The sequence below is a fragment of the Ammospiza caudacuta genome, chromosome 15, assembly GCF_027887145.1.
Source record: "Ammospiza caudacuta isolate bAmmCau1 chromosome 15, bAmmCau1.pri, whole genome shotgun sequence".
Taxonomy (NCBI): Eukaryota; Metazoa; Chordata; class Aves; order Passeriformes; family Passerellidae; genus Ammospiza; species Ammospiza caudacuta.
In genome coordinates this window covers 13,061,033-13,074,001 of record NC_080607.1, presented here as the reverse complement: position 1 = coordinate 13,074,001, position 12,969 = coordinate 13,061,033, and positions in this window count along the sequence as shown.

Below are 12,969 nucleotides of genomic sequence, written 5' to 3'. Positions count from 1 at the left end.
AAGATTAACCTCCAATATGCAAAAGGACCAAACTTATAAAAGAGTGAAAACCCTAGATCTGTCATCCATTTTTGGTGTAGCCCCTGGGGAGCTTTGTCTGCCCAAAATGAAGGTCCTTCAATAAATATAACCGCTTTTTATTCCTTGATTTTGTCTGGCCTCTGTTTTTAGGTAGCCCAAAAACGCATCCCTGTGGCTGAGACCACCTCAGGGGGATGCAGGGGACATGGAGGGGCATGGGATGAAGCCTCTGGTCTCGGGGCTTCCCACGCAGTCCCAGAAGGATGAGCACACCCGGGAATGTGCACTCCTGTGGGGACACACCCACACACGTGGGGACAAGGGACATGTGCAGCTGAAGGACCCGGTGGGTGATGGAGCCGCGTCCCAAAACCGGGACCTTGAACCGCGCAGCCGGGCTGGGGTACAAGGGAAACTTCCCGGGGACAAAAGCCACGCTGCTGCCACTGCAGCTGTGACCGGCTCTGGGCGTCAGCTGCCATTCCTGGGAGCTGGGGCAAGGATCCGTCCCTGCAGCTCCGGAAACGGGCTGGGCAAAACCTTCCTCCTCCTCCTCCTCCTCCCTGCTTCTGCCTGATTTCCCCTGCCCTGCCCAGGGTTGCTCTGGGACCTGTTTCCCACCCCTCTAACCCTGCCCTGGGATCCATCCAGCACCATCTGCCGCTTGGAAGAGCCCTGTTCCCTAAGCTGCTCTAATCCCTGAATCCTATCTGCGCCCCGCAGTCGGTGTGAGCTGCCGGCAGCATCTCCCCGGCTTCCGCAGCCCACGCTCCCGCAGCCCCCGGCCCCGCTCCCTGCGGCTCTCCCGGCTTTTCCCTGCCCGTGATGGGCTGCTCGGGCTCTCAGCAGTCCCTGCGCTGCGGGAAAATGGGAAATGCTTAGAGAGGCGAGAGAAGGAAAGCAATAAGTGATGCTCGACGCTGCTGCTTCCTTCGCCCTGGGAGCGAGGCGAGCTCTGAGCCAGGAGCGCGGGAGGCAGCCCCGGCATCGGGAGGCGGGAGAGGGGAGAGATCCCTCGGGATCGGGAGCTGGCAGGAGAAGAAAAGGAGCGAGGGGCCGCGGAGAGGTGGGAGGAGGGTGGGGGGCGGTGAGCCCGAGGGTGAAGGAGCTGAACGCCGGAGCGGACAGAGCCGGCGGCTCAGGAAGCCGGGGCCGCAGGAGCGGGGGGCTGGGGAGGTCTCCCTCGCTCTCCCCGCCGAGGAAGCGCAGGGAAGAGCTTCCCGAAGGATGCGGGGCACGGAGGGAGAGGAAGAGCCGGAGACAGCTGCACAACATCTGGCAGCGGCGCGGCCCCCCGGGACCCCGAGCAGCCGAGCCCGGGGGGGCCGGGCCAGCGCGGCGCTTCCTGCCCCCCCTCCGCTGCCAGATGTGCACCCCGCTCCCCCCGGGCCGCACCCCCCGCCTTCCTCCCGCCGGGACGTGCCCAACACCTGCTTCCAGCCCAGCCCCAGCTCGCCGGCGCTCCCAGGACCCCGCCACGCCCAGGGGACACCCGGCCCCGTCACCTTTGGCATCCCCATCCTCCGATGGCCTTCCCGGCTCCCGGGGGCGGGCGGGGGACGATCAGTGGTGGCCGCAAATGGGGCGCTTCCCCTCCGTGGCACTGCGGTGCCCTTGCCCGGATCAAGCCCGGGCGTTCAGCAGCCCCGGCAGAGCAGGACGGGGGGTGCAGGACCACCCCATCCCCATCCCAATCCCAATCCCCATCCCGGCCGGCGCTTCCCAGCCCATCCCTCCTGCCCCGAATCCCTCTGGATGCAGCTGCCCAGGGCAGGGAGCTGCCCACTGCGCGGCCCCGGCAAATAGCTGGGTAAGGTTGAACGGCAAGACAGGATTAGCCGCGGGCAGGGAAAATAGCCTCTCCCTTCAAAAATAGCTTCCTGGGATTAAAAATAGCCAGAGGTCCCGGAGCCGTGGCTGCGGGGGGACACAGGCACCAGCTGGGCCGGGCCACCCGCTCCCTCGCCGGGGGACAATTAGGGGCATTATGGAGAGCTTAGGGCTGCTCGGAGCCATCTGGTCACAGGCAGAGCCCCTCGGCACCGTCCCTGCAGCTGGGTCAGGCCCCTCCAGGTGATCCCGTGAGCCCTGTGGCGGGGATGGTCCCCAAATCCTGCTTATTCCCCTTTCCAGGCAAGCCATGCGGTGCAGCTGACATGCTGGAGGGGAGGGGTGGTGTCCAGAGGAACCTGGACAGGCTGAGAAGGAGCTTGTGCTGCCCAGAGGAATCTATGGAGGTGCTCCAAAAGCTGGAGCATCTCTGCTCTGGAGAGAGGTCGAGAGAGCTGTGGGTACGCAGCTTGAAAAAGAGAAGGCTCTGGGGAGACCTTAGAGCCACTTCCAGTGCTAAAGGGTCTCCAAGAGAGCTGGGGCCTTTGGACAAGTGCCTGGAGTGACAGGACAAGGGGCAATGGCTTCAACCTGACAGAGGGCAGGGATAGATGAGATATTGGGAAGAAATTCTTCCCTGTGAGGGTGGTGAGGCATTGACCCTGGTTGCCCAGTGATGTTGTGGCTGCCCCATACTTGTGAGTGTCCAAGGCCAGGTTGGATGGGGCTTAGAGCAATCTGGGACAGTGGAAGTTGTCCCTGCCTGTGGCAAGGGGTTGGAACAAGATGAGCTTTAATGTCCTTTTCAATCCAGCCTATTCTGTGAAGTCCCCAGGGATGTTTTAGGCTGTCCCAGGGAAGAGAGCAGGGATTTCGCTATGGCTTAAATGGGGCTGGGGCAGGTAAAGTCCAGCTTAGAGTTCTGTGGGTGTCCCATGACATGGGGATTGCCCCACACCCCTGGCTCTGGAAACCCCCAGCCTGGGGTGATGCTGGGGCATGACCAGGCACCCCAAATCCCAGCCAGCCCCGGGGGTTTTCCCCTGTGTCACAGGAAAGTGTCATCAAAGGTGGCCAGCAGTTCCTGGGCTGGGAATGCGGAGCTCAGATTTTCCCTGAAAACTCCAGCACAGGCTGAGCCCTGGGTGCCACAGCACTGGCAGGGAGGTGGCTGCAGTATCACCACCACGTTGGGGACCAGAGGCAAAGGTGGTCTCAGTGATTCCTTGAGGAACAAGAACCAAAAGCCACCAGTGAGCACTCTGTCCCCGCGCAGCCAGTCCTGGGAGGTTTGACATTTTCACCTCCACCTCCTGTTTTCTGCTCTCCTCCCACCGAGCCCTTGGAAACGGCTCCTCTTTCTCTCCCTGCTTTTCTTCCCGCATTTCCGCTGCCTGTGGGCTTTGCACAACATCTCCCGCTAGGAGAAGGAGAGCAGAGACCTCCTCCCACACCGATGGGAGCGCTGGGAGTGCCGGGGCTGGTGGGAGTCTCTCAGGTGGAGAGATTTCAGCAGGAGCCTTGTAAGGAATAAATCCTCGGTCCCTGGAGTCCCAGGAAAGGGCGAGTCCTTGGATCGTGTCGCTGCAGCCAGAAAGATGCGTGCGGAGCGACAGTGGGGACAGCTGGCAGGGAACGGCAGTGTCCCCGAGGGACAGCCCCCCTCGGGGAGCAGCGGGGTGGGGTGGCCTGTCCGTGCCCCCCCGTTCTCACCAGCCCCCCTCTGCCCCCGCCAGCATTATCCAGCTGATCCCGCCCGCAGCCTCCCTAAGGCACTTACGGGGGTTAAAAACAGCAACTGGCCCAGCCCTGACCCCAGGGGACCCTCCGAGTCCCCAGCTCCCTTGGGGTTGGCACTGACCCAGTGCGGGGTGGGCACTGTGTGTGTGCGTGCGGCCCTCCCCATTCCAGGGCACCTCCCGGTCCCCCCATGCCAGCTGGGGCGGTGGGAGCGCACCCCTCCTGCCACTCTGTCCCTGCCTTAGGGGGAGAGATGGGTGACATTAATGGGTGCTGGGGGTGCTGTGGCTGTTTGTCCGCTGCAAAAGGGGGCAAGGGGGTGCCACAGCACCCAGCTGGTGCCCCCTTCCCGGAGCCCTTCTCTCTGCTTTCCCCAAAATCCGCCCGAAGGCAGGGAGATGAAAGCGGGGTCACGCTGCCCTGCCTACCCACATCCTTCCCGCACATTCCTCTCCCTCCTTCATCTCTCCGGGGGTGCCCGTCCGTGCTCGGCTCCGCAGCAGCCCAGGCTGGAGGAGACCTTGGCGTTTTCCCCTCTGTTAAAAATAGCCTGAGATTTATTTTCTGGCAGCATGGAAAGCCCCCGGGGCGGCCGAGAGGAAGCAGCCGGGCTGGGGCAGGCAGGGGCGGCGGGGGGAGAGCGCGGAGGGCAGGAAATAACCCCCGGCAGCGGCTGCCCTGGACGGGGAGAAGGCTCAGATGTGAACAGTGTGTGGTTCATGTGGAAACTCCCAGGACAGCAGCCACGGCTCTGGCCCTGAGCATCCTGAGCTCTGGCCAGCCGCCTCTGCCAAGGTCGGACAGGGCTGGGAACAACCTGGCCCCGTGGAAGGTGTCTCTGCTCATGGCAGAGGGCTGGAACGAGACGAGCTTTATGGTCCCTTCCAACCCAAACCATTCCATGATTACACAGCAGGGCTACAGCCCCTCTGGAATGTCCCCAGCATCCCAGTCACCCTGCCCAAATCCCTGGGTTTGTCCTAATCCCAGCCCCATGTCCCCACACCCTTCCTGACACCATCCTTGTCATCTGTGACACACAGAGGGCAGGTAGGATGCTGTGGAAGTCCCCAGAGATGCCGGCAGCCAGAAGGCAGAGAGGGCAGGGAAGTGCCATGCTGAGGGAGGACTTTGCTTGCCACCACTCCCTGCCCCGTTCCCCTTGGGTCCATCCCAAACCACTCCTGGAGTGCTGGGCACTCGGTTTGGTCTCTGTCCCCCTCCATGGCCCTTCATGGCCATGCCTGGAGCGGAGGTGGCGGCTGTGTGCACACAAACCACACAGAGCTCTGTGCTGCTCTCCTCCTCCCGGCATTTCACTCCAGGGGTTCCCTCCCACCCTCCGAGATGCTCAGGGTGCCTCTGTGTGCATCTGCCTCCCGTTGTCCCCCTGCCCAAAGCAGGATGTGGGACAGGGCTGCCCCCACTCCTGGCTGGCACTCCCCACGTTGCTGCAGCATTCTGCCCATCCCTCTCCTGCACACCCACTCTCCGGGAGCTCAGAACCCCCTCCTGTGCCGTGACCTCCCTCTGCTTCCCAGAGGGACCAGTTCCCGTTTCCTGGGGACCTTTTGGTTCTTGTCCCCCTTCCCCAGCCCATTCCTTATCAGCCTCACTATCATTTCCTCCCTGTCCACCCACCTGCTTATTTTAGCTGCTTCTTCCTTCCTCTCAGCTGCTTTTGGAGCAGATTCCGTCCCCTCTCCCCTCTGGCAGCCCCCAGCCCGGCCACCCCACCCCTGCATTGTCCCGAGGGGCCCGGCGGGCGATGCCCGGTGCTGGCATGGGGGTGCCAGGCCGTGCTGCCCACGGGCACAGCTCCCTGCCCGCCGGCTGGGGATGGAGGCTCTAATTGAGGCAGGATCCTGCCGTGGCTCCTCGGCTAATTGCAGCCTGCGCCGCCCTGCCAGGCTCCCTGGCTCGCCCCGCTCCCTCCCTGCTCTGCCTGCGCTGCCTGGCCTCTGCCTGAACCCTGCCTGCGGGCTCTGCCCGGCCCGGCCTGCCTCCCCCGGCCGCCAGCGCCTTCTGGAACGCTCCACCCTGCAAACCGGTTTGCATCTTCCAGCAGGGAAAAACCGATGGGTCACATCCCCGCTGCCCCGCCCGCGCCCTGCCTGCGTTCCCGCATCCCTCCCTCATCCCCACAGCCTGCCCGCATTCCTGCATCCTTCCCGCATGGCCACATCCCCGCATCCATCACAGCTCCCCAGGAAGCGCCAAGCGCTTGTCTCCCAGCCGACCCTCAGTGATTAAATCCCATTCCCAGCGCAAGGCTGTGATGCTCCATCACAGAGAGCTTTAAGGGGAGGGCTGGCAGCGCCATCAGCCAGCGCTGACCCCGCCGGCGGCATCCCAGGGCTCCTTTTCCCTGGATCATTCCCAGGGCTCCTTTTCCCTGGATCATTCCCTCGCCCCGGGCCGAGCTCCCAGCAGCGCTGTCCCCATTCCCGCCGCGTTCCGGAGTGCGGGGGCTGCCAGCGAGGGCTCCCAGCGTGGCGCTGCCAGCGGAGCCGGGAGATGTCGGCAGCTCGTTATTTATTTAAAGCTCCATCTTCGCGGGGAGTGCCTGTCCTGCAGCAGGGATCCGGCTGCCAGGGACGGATCCGGCTGCCGGGGAGGGATCCAGCTGCCAGGAGGAACGCTGGCCAACAGCCACCCTTGCAGGGCTTTTCTCCCTGCCCATGGCTGGGCGATGCCCCCTGCCCCGGGGGTGTCACAGCCCCCTTTGCAGCCACCTCTGCCCCTGCCTGGCACCAGCCATCGAGCGGCATGGGGGGACGGCTTCCCAACACTGCTGCTGTCACCCTGAGCCGGCGAGTGGGGCTTGGCCTCGCCACCGCAGTGGCTGAGTCCCTCCGTGGTGACAGGGATGTGTGGCTCGGGCGCCGTTTCCAAGGTAACCCTGGATGAGCTCGGCCTCCGCATCTCTCCATGTCCCCGCATCCCTCTGAGCCCCTGCATCCCGCAATCCCCCGCACCGAGGAGTCTCCCGCTCAGTGCGGCAGGGGTTTGGTCCCTCCAGGGACGGAATGGGGAGGGAACCGCAGGGAGGAGGGATAGGGAAGTGGAGAGGTACAGGACATCCCTCCCCTCCCCGTTCCCAGCACAGCCATCCCCTGGGCATGGGTGTGTGTGACCTGTTCCAAAGACAGGACCTCAAGGACCTCGGGGACCAGGTCAGGGTGTTCCCGTCCTCCCTCCTGCAGCACCTCCCAGGGAGAAAACCAGAAATAGAATCTGTGGTTCCCCACCCTGCCCTGGGCAAGAGGCCATGGCTGCGGGTGGGAGCGCGCCCCGAGTCCCACGGGATGCCCTGGATGGAGTCTGTCCCCAGACACCTCCTGTCAGGGTGGCATGGGCTGAGCAGGCAGTGCAGTGGGTGCAGGGGTCCCTGGGGGTTCTTAAGGGGGTGGGCTGAGAGACGTGCGGGTACTGTCCCAGTTGAGACATGCTGGCCAGGCTGGGAGTGCCTCAAAAAAGCCACTTTGGACGTATTCCAGGGGGTCACTCTGTCCCTCCAACCCCCACTGTGCCCCAGGCCAGTACAGCAGCTCTGAGCCATTCAGCACAGACAGACACTGCAACCCCCCCTCACCTCCCCACCTTTCCCCACCCCATCCCTGCAGTCCAACCAGGATGAACATCCCCAATTTTCCATTAATCCTGGCTTATGTTAAACGAGTCTTTCAGGGTAGGCAGCCAGGGCTGGAGAAGACTGGGATGCTCCACTGGGAAGGGCACAAAGGGGCTCAGCAGGGGTGGGATCCTCCCAAAGGGAGCAGAGATGATGCCAGACTCATTTCCCCTTGCATTGGGAGGCCCAGGGGGGCTGTGGGGAGCACAGGAGACCAACTCCCTGCCCCTGGCCCACCGGCTGCGTGAGGAGGGGAAGCAGCTCCTGTGCCAGGATGCTGCCAGCCCGCCCTGGGCACTGTTTCCATCTCAGCCCTCCCTTCTCCATCTGCTCCTGCTGGCTCCTCAGGGCCCTCCTGCACGGGGCCACCGACAGCAGCGATTTCTTATTACAAATATGTTCCGGTCCATCGCCCCCCGGATCTGCATCCCTGGGACCTGTGTGAGGAGGAATTCGATTCCTCGCCGTTAATGAGTTTATGCCAGCAAAGGGCTTTGAAGATGTAATGCTCTGTACAGGAGCTGAGCATCATTTTTATTATTGATTTCACTGCCAGCCCCTGAGATGCTGCTGGAGGACAAGGACCTCTGGGTGAAGCCTCTCAAATCCTTGGGGAGGTAGTGAGGAAGACTATGCAGAGAAGGAGAAATCCCTCCCCTGTGGGCAAACATCTCCGCAATGCTTCCAGGTTTGTGCCCTTCCAAGAGCAAACCCCACACACACAGCAGGACAGCAAAGCTCTCCTTGGGATGGAGAAGGGGTTGTATGGCAAACCCCATTTCAGGGCTGGGGCAAGAGATCTGGGTCAGCCACTAACAAAGTGTCATCCTGCCACCCTGCCCCAGCCTCAGCTGAGCCCCGGGATCCTGGTGCCACAAGGGATCCTGAGTCATGAAGGACCTGGAGCAGCAGAGGTCAGGGTCAGGGTGGGGCCATGGGTTTGGAGGCAGCAGGAAGAACGTCCAGAGCCTTTTATCAGCCTTGGATGGTGGCAGCCACACAAAGGTCCTTGACAGGCTCTCCACAGCCCTGTCCCCACATGCCCTCCCCAGGGACCGGCTGTGCTGGCAGCTGCCCTCCTTTCAGAGCAAACATGGGGTGGGTGTGCAGCCTCCCCCGACTGCTGATCCTGCTGGAGCAGGATGTGGCATAGGATTCCCTGCCTGCGCCCACCATTGCTGCCCTGGGCTGAGCCTGGAGCTGCTGAGATGCTCCAGGGACCCCTTGGGCTTTAAGCACTGGGGAGGATTTCCTGCCAGCAAAGGGCACCGCTGTCCCTTGGCCTGGACTGTTCCTGCCATGGGATTTTCGGGAAACACCTCCCACGTTCCCCACTCCTGGGGCCACCCATGGTCATTTCCCGTGGTGGGAACCAGAGTGGGTGTGGGGCTCACGTCTCCCTCCCAGCACCCAAATGGGGAAATGCCACGCTGGGAGAAATCACCGGGAACCGCAGAGCTGAGGGCTAATTATCGGCAGGGGAAGGAAGTGGGGAGGGAGATGCTGTGCTGGGGCCGAGGGTGGGGAGAGGAACCGGGCTGCTCCCGGCTCCGCCACTGACTCACCGGCAGCCCTGGGAAAGGCACCCTGCTCCATGGTTACCAAACACTGACACTGATAACGCCCTTTGGCCATCACACCCGGGCAATGTGATCCCGGGATCAGCATCCCTCCCTCCTGGGTACCACTTCAGGGATGCTCTGCTGGCCTCGGGGCTGCCAAATGGGACTGGCAGAGATGTCATCGTGGTGGGGAGTGTGGTGAGGCGACAGCTGTGATCTGGCATCAGGAAACGTCTAAAAAACTCAGGTTAAGAAAAAATACAGAAACCAAGCAGAGCCCCACTTTTGCTTCCTGTTTTGGGGTCTCCATCTCTGCTACCAGGCACTGCCCCGGAGCTCCAGTTTGGTGCAAGAGGCTGATGTCACCTCGGTGCTGGGGACACGGCTCTGGGCATGCACTGTTCTCAGAAGGGGGGTGCCCAGAGCTCACTTGGTGTTCGGGGGATTTTCGGTGGAGTTCCCGTGGGTCCTTTCTCACGGGTTGCTCCTGCTGCGGGCAGAGGCAGCACTGCAGGCAGCACAGACATCCTGCCCAGAGCAGGAGCACTCAGCTCCATCAAAGCTGAGTTTTGGGGTGTGAGGAGGGAGCCCAACCTCCCCCCATGCAGCAAACACCCCCCAGGCACACAGAGGGGCCGGGCACTGACCCATTTATCAAGGTCACGGCTGTGGGCAGCGCACGGCAGAGGCGATGTGACTATTTCGGTGAGCTGAGGGAACTTCACTGGCCTGATTCCCATAAATAAAACATGCAGGGAACAGCCCCTGCTCTGTCCTATTAATTCTGGACCCCAGGGGCCTGGCTCTGAGTGCATTCAGCAGCTCAGCACTGCCTGCTCTGCTCCCCTCTCCTGAGCCTGGCTGAGCTCAGGAAGGCTCGAAACCCCCGGTTTCCACAGAATGCCGAGTGTGACGGCTCTGAGGGCACTTCATGGAAAATCCATTTGTTTTCTGAGGCACACAGGCAGCTGGGAAGGATGCTGGTGTGTGGGTGGGTTGGGGAGCAGAGGACAGCTCCAGCTTGCTACAGCCCCCAGCCCAGCTCCCCAGTTTTAAGGAGCTGGAGCTGTTTCCACCCACTCTGCTCCCCCATCTCCCAGCACACCCCCAGCACCTCCCAGCTCTCCAGCATCAGCCACAGCTCTCCCATGGCTGATTCCTCCAGCCCCTCACAGAAGGCATTAACAGAACAAGGGAGTTTAATTATCTGGGTTTTCTTCTAGGAGGGCATGAACCTGTCTCTCCCTTGAATTTATCAATTGCTGCCAGATTTTATCTCTTGCTTTCAATTTGCTTGTGATGGTGTTTTCTGCACCAGGGGCACCATGTCAGCAGCTCCCTCCTCTCTCACCACAGACACAGTAAATGATCTCGCTCTTCCCTCGGTGGCATCAAGTCCTGGGTGCTTTCTCTGACACCCATGGCTGCTCACACTGGATTTACACCCATTACTGACCATGCATTGCCCACCCAGCAGAGCCACAGAGCAAACCTGGAGCGAGGCCAGCGCTGGGAGCACATCTTGCCCTGGGGCTCTGCTGATATCCACGGCCCCACCAGTCATACCCAGAGATGAAGGGCCCCCATTTTCAAGTGACTCAGACTCACCCTTCCTTCCTCAGGAAAACCTGTGATCAGATAAAGCCATCAAACTATCTGGTGAGAATAAACACGCTGCATCTGCACGGATGCAGGCTGTACCCCCGCTAACCCCGCAGAGCCCAGGCAGCCTCTGCTACCCTAACCCTGTCCTTGGCAGGGACAGCTCCAGCCCCAGGCAGCACAGCAGGGATTGCACACGCCTGTGCGAGGCTGGGACCTGCTCTCGCTGTGACCTGCACTCACTGCAGGTCGGCAGGGGTCAATTCCCAGCTGGCACCGGGCACAGCATCTCCCCATCCTCCCTCATCCCACTGAGCTGTATCTGTGCTGCACCAGCGAGAAACACATGGAGAAAGCAAAGGGTGAGAAGAGGAGGAGCAGAGGACGGAGGAGGGAGAGGGAGGGAGGGAGGGAGGGAAAACATTTCAAAAAACCCACAGTTGCCAGCAGATGGGCACTGCCCCCGCCAAGGTGCTGCACTGGCAGGCGGAGGGGCTGGCAAGGAAAAGAGCAAAGGAAGGTGTGAAGATCTCCCTGCAGATTAAACCAAACCCACACTGCTCTGGTGCTCACTGAGCCAAGCCTGGGCTAGGAAAAGAGCAGGGTTGGGGTTTGGGGTTCCAGTGTGACACAAACAGGACCCCTTTAGGTCCCCCAACTCCCCACAGCCCTCAGCCCTGTCTGTGAGGTGTCAGGGGTCTTCAGGACCACACTGTAACCACACTACTTGGGGGTTTGTGTGACACTGATGGGGCCAAGAACCCATCTCTGGGGGCAACTCTGCTCTCCTCACCCCTTGGAGGTTGGAAGTGAAGGAGTGTGGTGCTAGGATGTGGCTACAAATGCTAGGGGGGGTTACACAGGCAGCACCAGCACTGCCTTCTCTGGGAAAAGCAAGGATGGAGTGGGATGTGAGCAAGGCAGAGGGGAAGCACAACAGGGCTGCTCAAACTGATGCTAGGTCCAGTAGGATGTGAAGCTCGGGGCTGGTGTGACAATGAGGGAGCAGATAATGTATTACAGGGAACAAACTCCTGGAGGGATAATAAAAATGAGTGGGTTGGGTTTAGAAAAGAGCTGAGAAGAGAGCACAGACATTTTTTTTGGAGGGGGTTGGAACTACTAAATCCAGGGGGAAAGAAAATAAAGAAAGCATCTGTCTTCTTTTTGCTTGCCCACATCCCTGTGCTGCTTCCCAGAGATCAGGGGCTCTCCTGGGCTTTGGGGCCAGCGGTGGCTCGGCCTCTGCTTGGGGGCACCCCTGAACCGTCTGAACAGCTCCAGCTGCAGGCTCCAGGGCTCACCAGACACTGGATGCATGGGGCCCTGCCTGCCCCGGACCCCCAAACCCTCCGGGCCGATGCCCCCGGCCCCGGGCGATGCTGAGCTCTGCCCCGCCTGACCGGAGAGGAGGAAACATCTTCCCGAGGGCAGCTGGCTCCGGGAGGGATTTTCCGCTGCCTGTTGGCCACGTGCTGCTGGAGCCAGCTCAGGTGCTGGATCTCCCTGGCTGTAATTCCATCCCCGGGCTCCTGTGACAGCCCTGGCTGGGCGGCACGGGGGAAGTGACCGGGGCGCAGGTCCGAGCCCCAGCCCGGAGCTGCATCCGCCCGGCGTTTCCAGCCCAGCCTTATCTGGCGGCTCCCCCTGTGACTCCCCATTTTCCTCCTCTCCCCTCCTTTCCCCCACTCCACCCCGCGCTCCCGGCAGAGTTTCCTGCAGCAGGGCGAGGGCTGGGGGCTGCGGGGTGCTTGGCCGGACCCCTCCCTGCTGACCCCGGCTCTGCCCAGATAGGAAATCCTGCGGGAACTGAAGCCTGGGAACAGCGGCCGAGCTCTCCCCAGGGCTTGGCAGCACTGGGATTTCGCCTACGGGTCACAGCAGCCAGCCAGGCTTCTCTGGGAAAAGCTGGGATGAGCCAGGGGAAACCCAGGGAAGGGCATGGAGGCAGTGATGAAGTGCCCAGGGTGGACACCCACCATGGAAATGTGCCGTTTACAACAGGAAGGTTTAGGCACTTAAATGAGCCACTGTCCCATTGGGAACGGTGGGAGGAGAGGGCATCACAGCAGGGAGATGCTGACCAGTGTGATGGATGCCACTGGCACGGCTCAGGTGTGTAGGAACCAGGTGGGTGTTCACAGAAGGGTGCAAAATGCCATGAACAGCCTTTGAACAGCTCCAAACATAAAGTAATTATTGACAGCCTCATCACTCCTCCTGACAGGCAATTTAATATAAATTCAAATATCTTGCAAAACCCTTCCTATTTACTTAAGAGCATTTTGTGAATGTTTTGCCAGAATCCTCCTGATTTTTCTTATTATTTTAGAATGGGAAGCAACCAGAGATGTGCTGCTCCCCACACCCTGCAGTTCAGCTCCAGCACAGCCCTGCAGGGAACCCTGAAATTGGAGCTGTCTGAGCAAATTCAGGACACTGGAGGTAAAACCTAAAGGAGGCATCAGGGCAGGAGCAAAAGGAAAACAAGCTCTCCACACCCTCTAAGCTCAGGAGGCTGGGAATGGAGGTGGGTTAATGCTCCCAGAGTAGAGTGTCATCCCAAGCTCCACAATAACT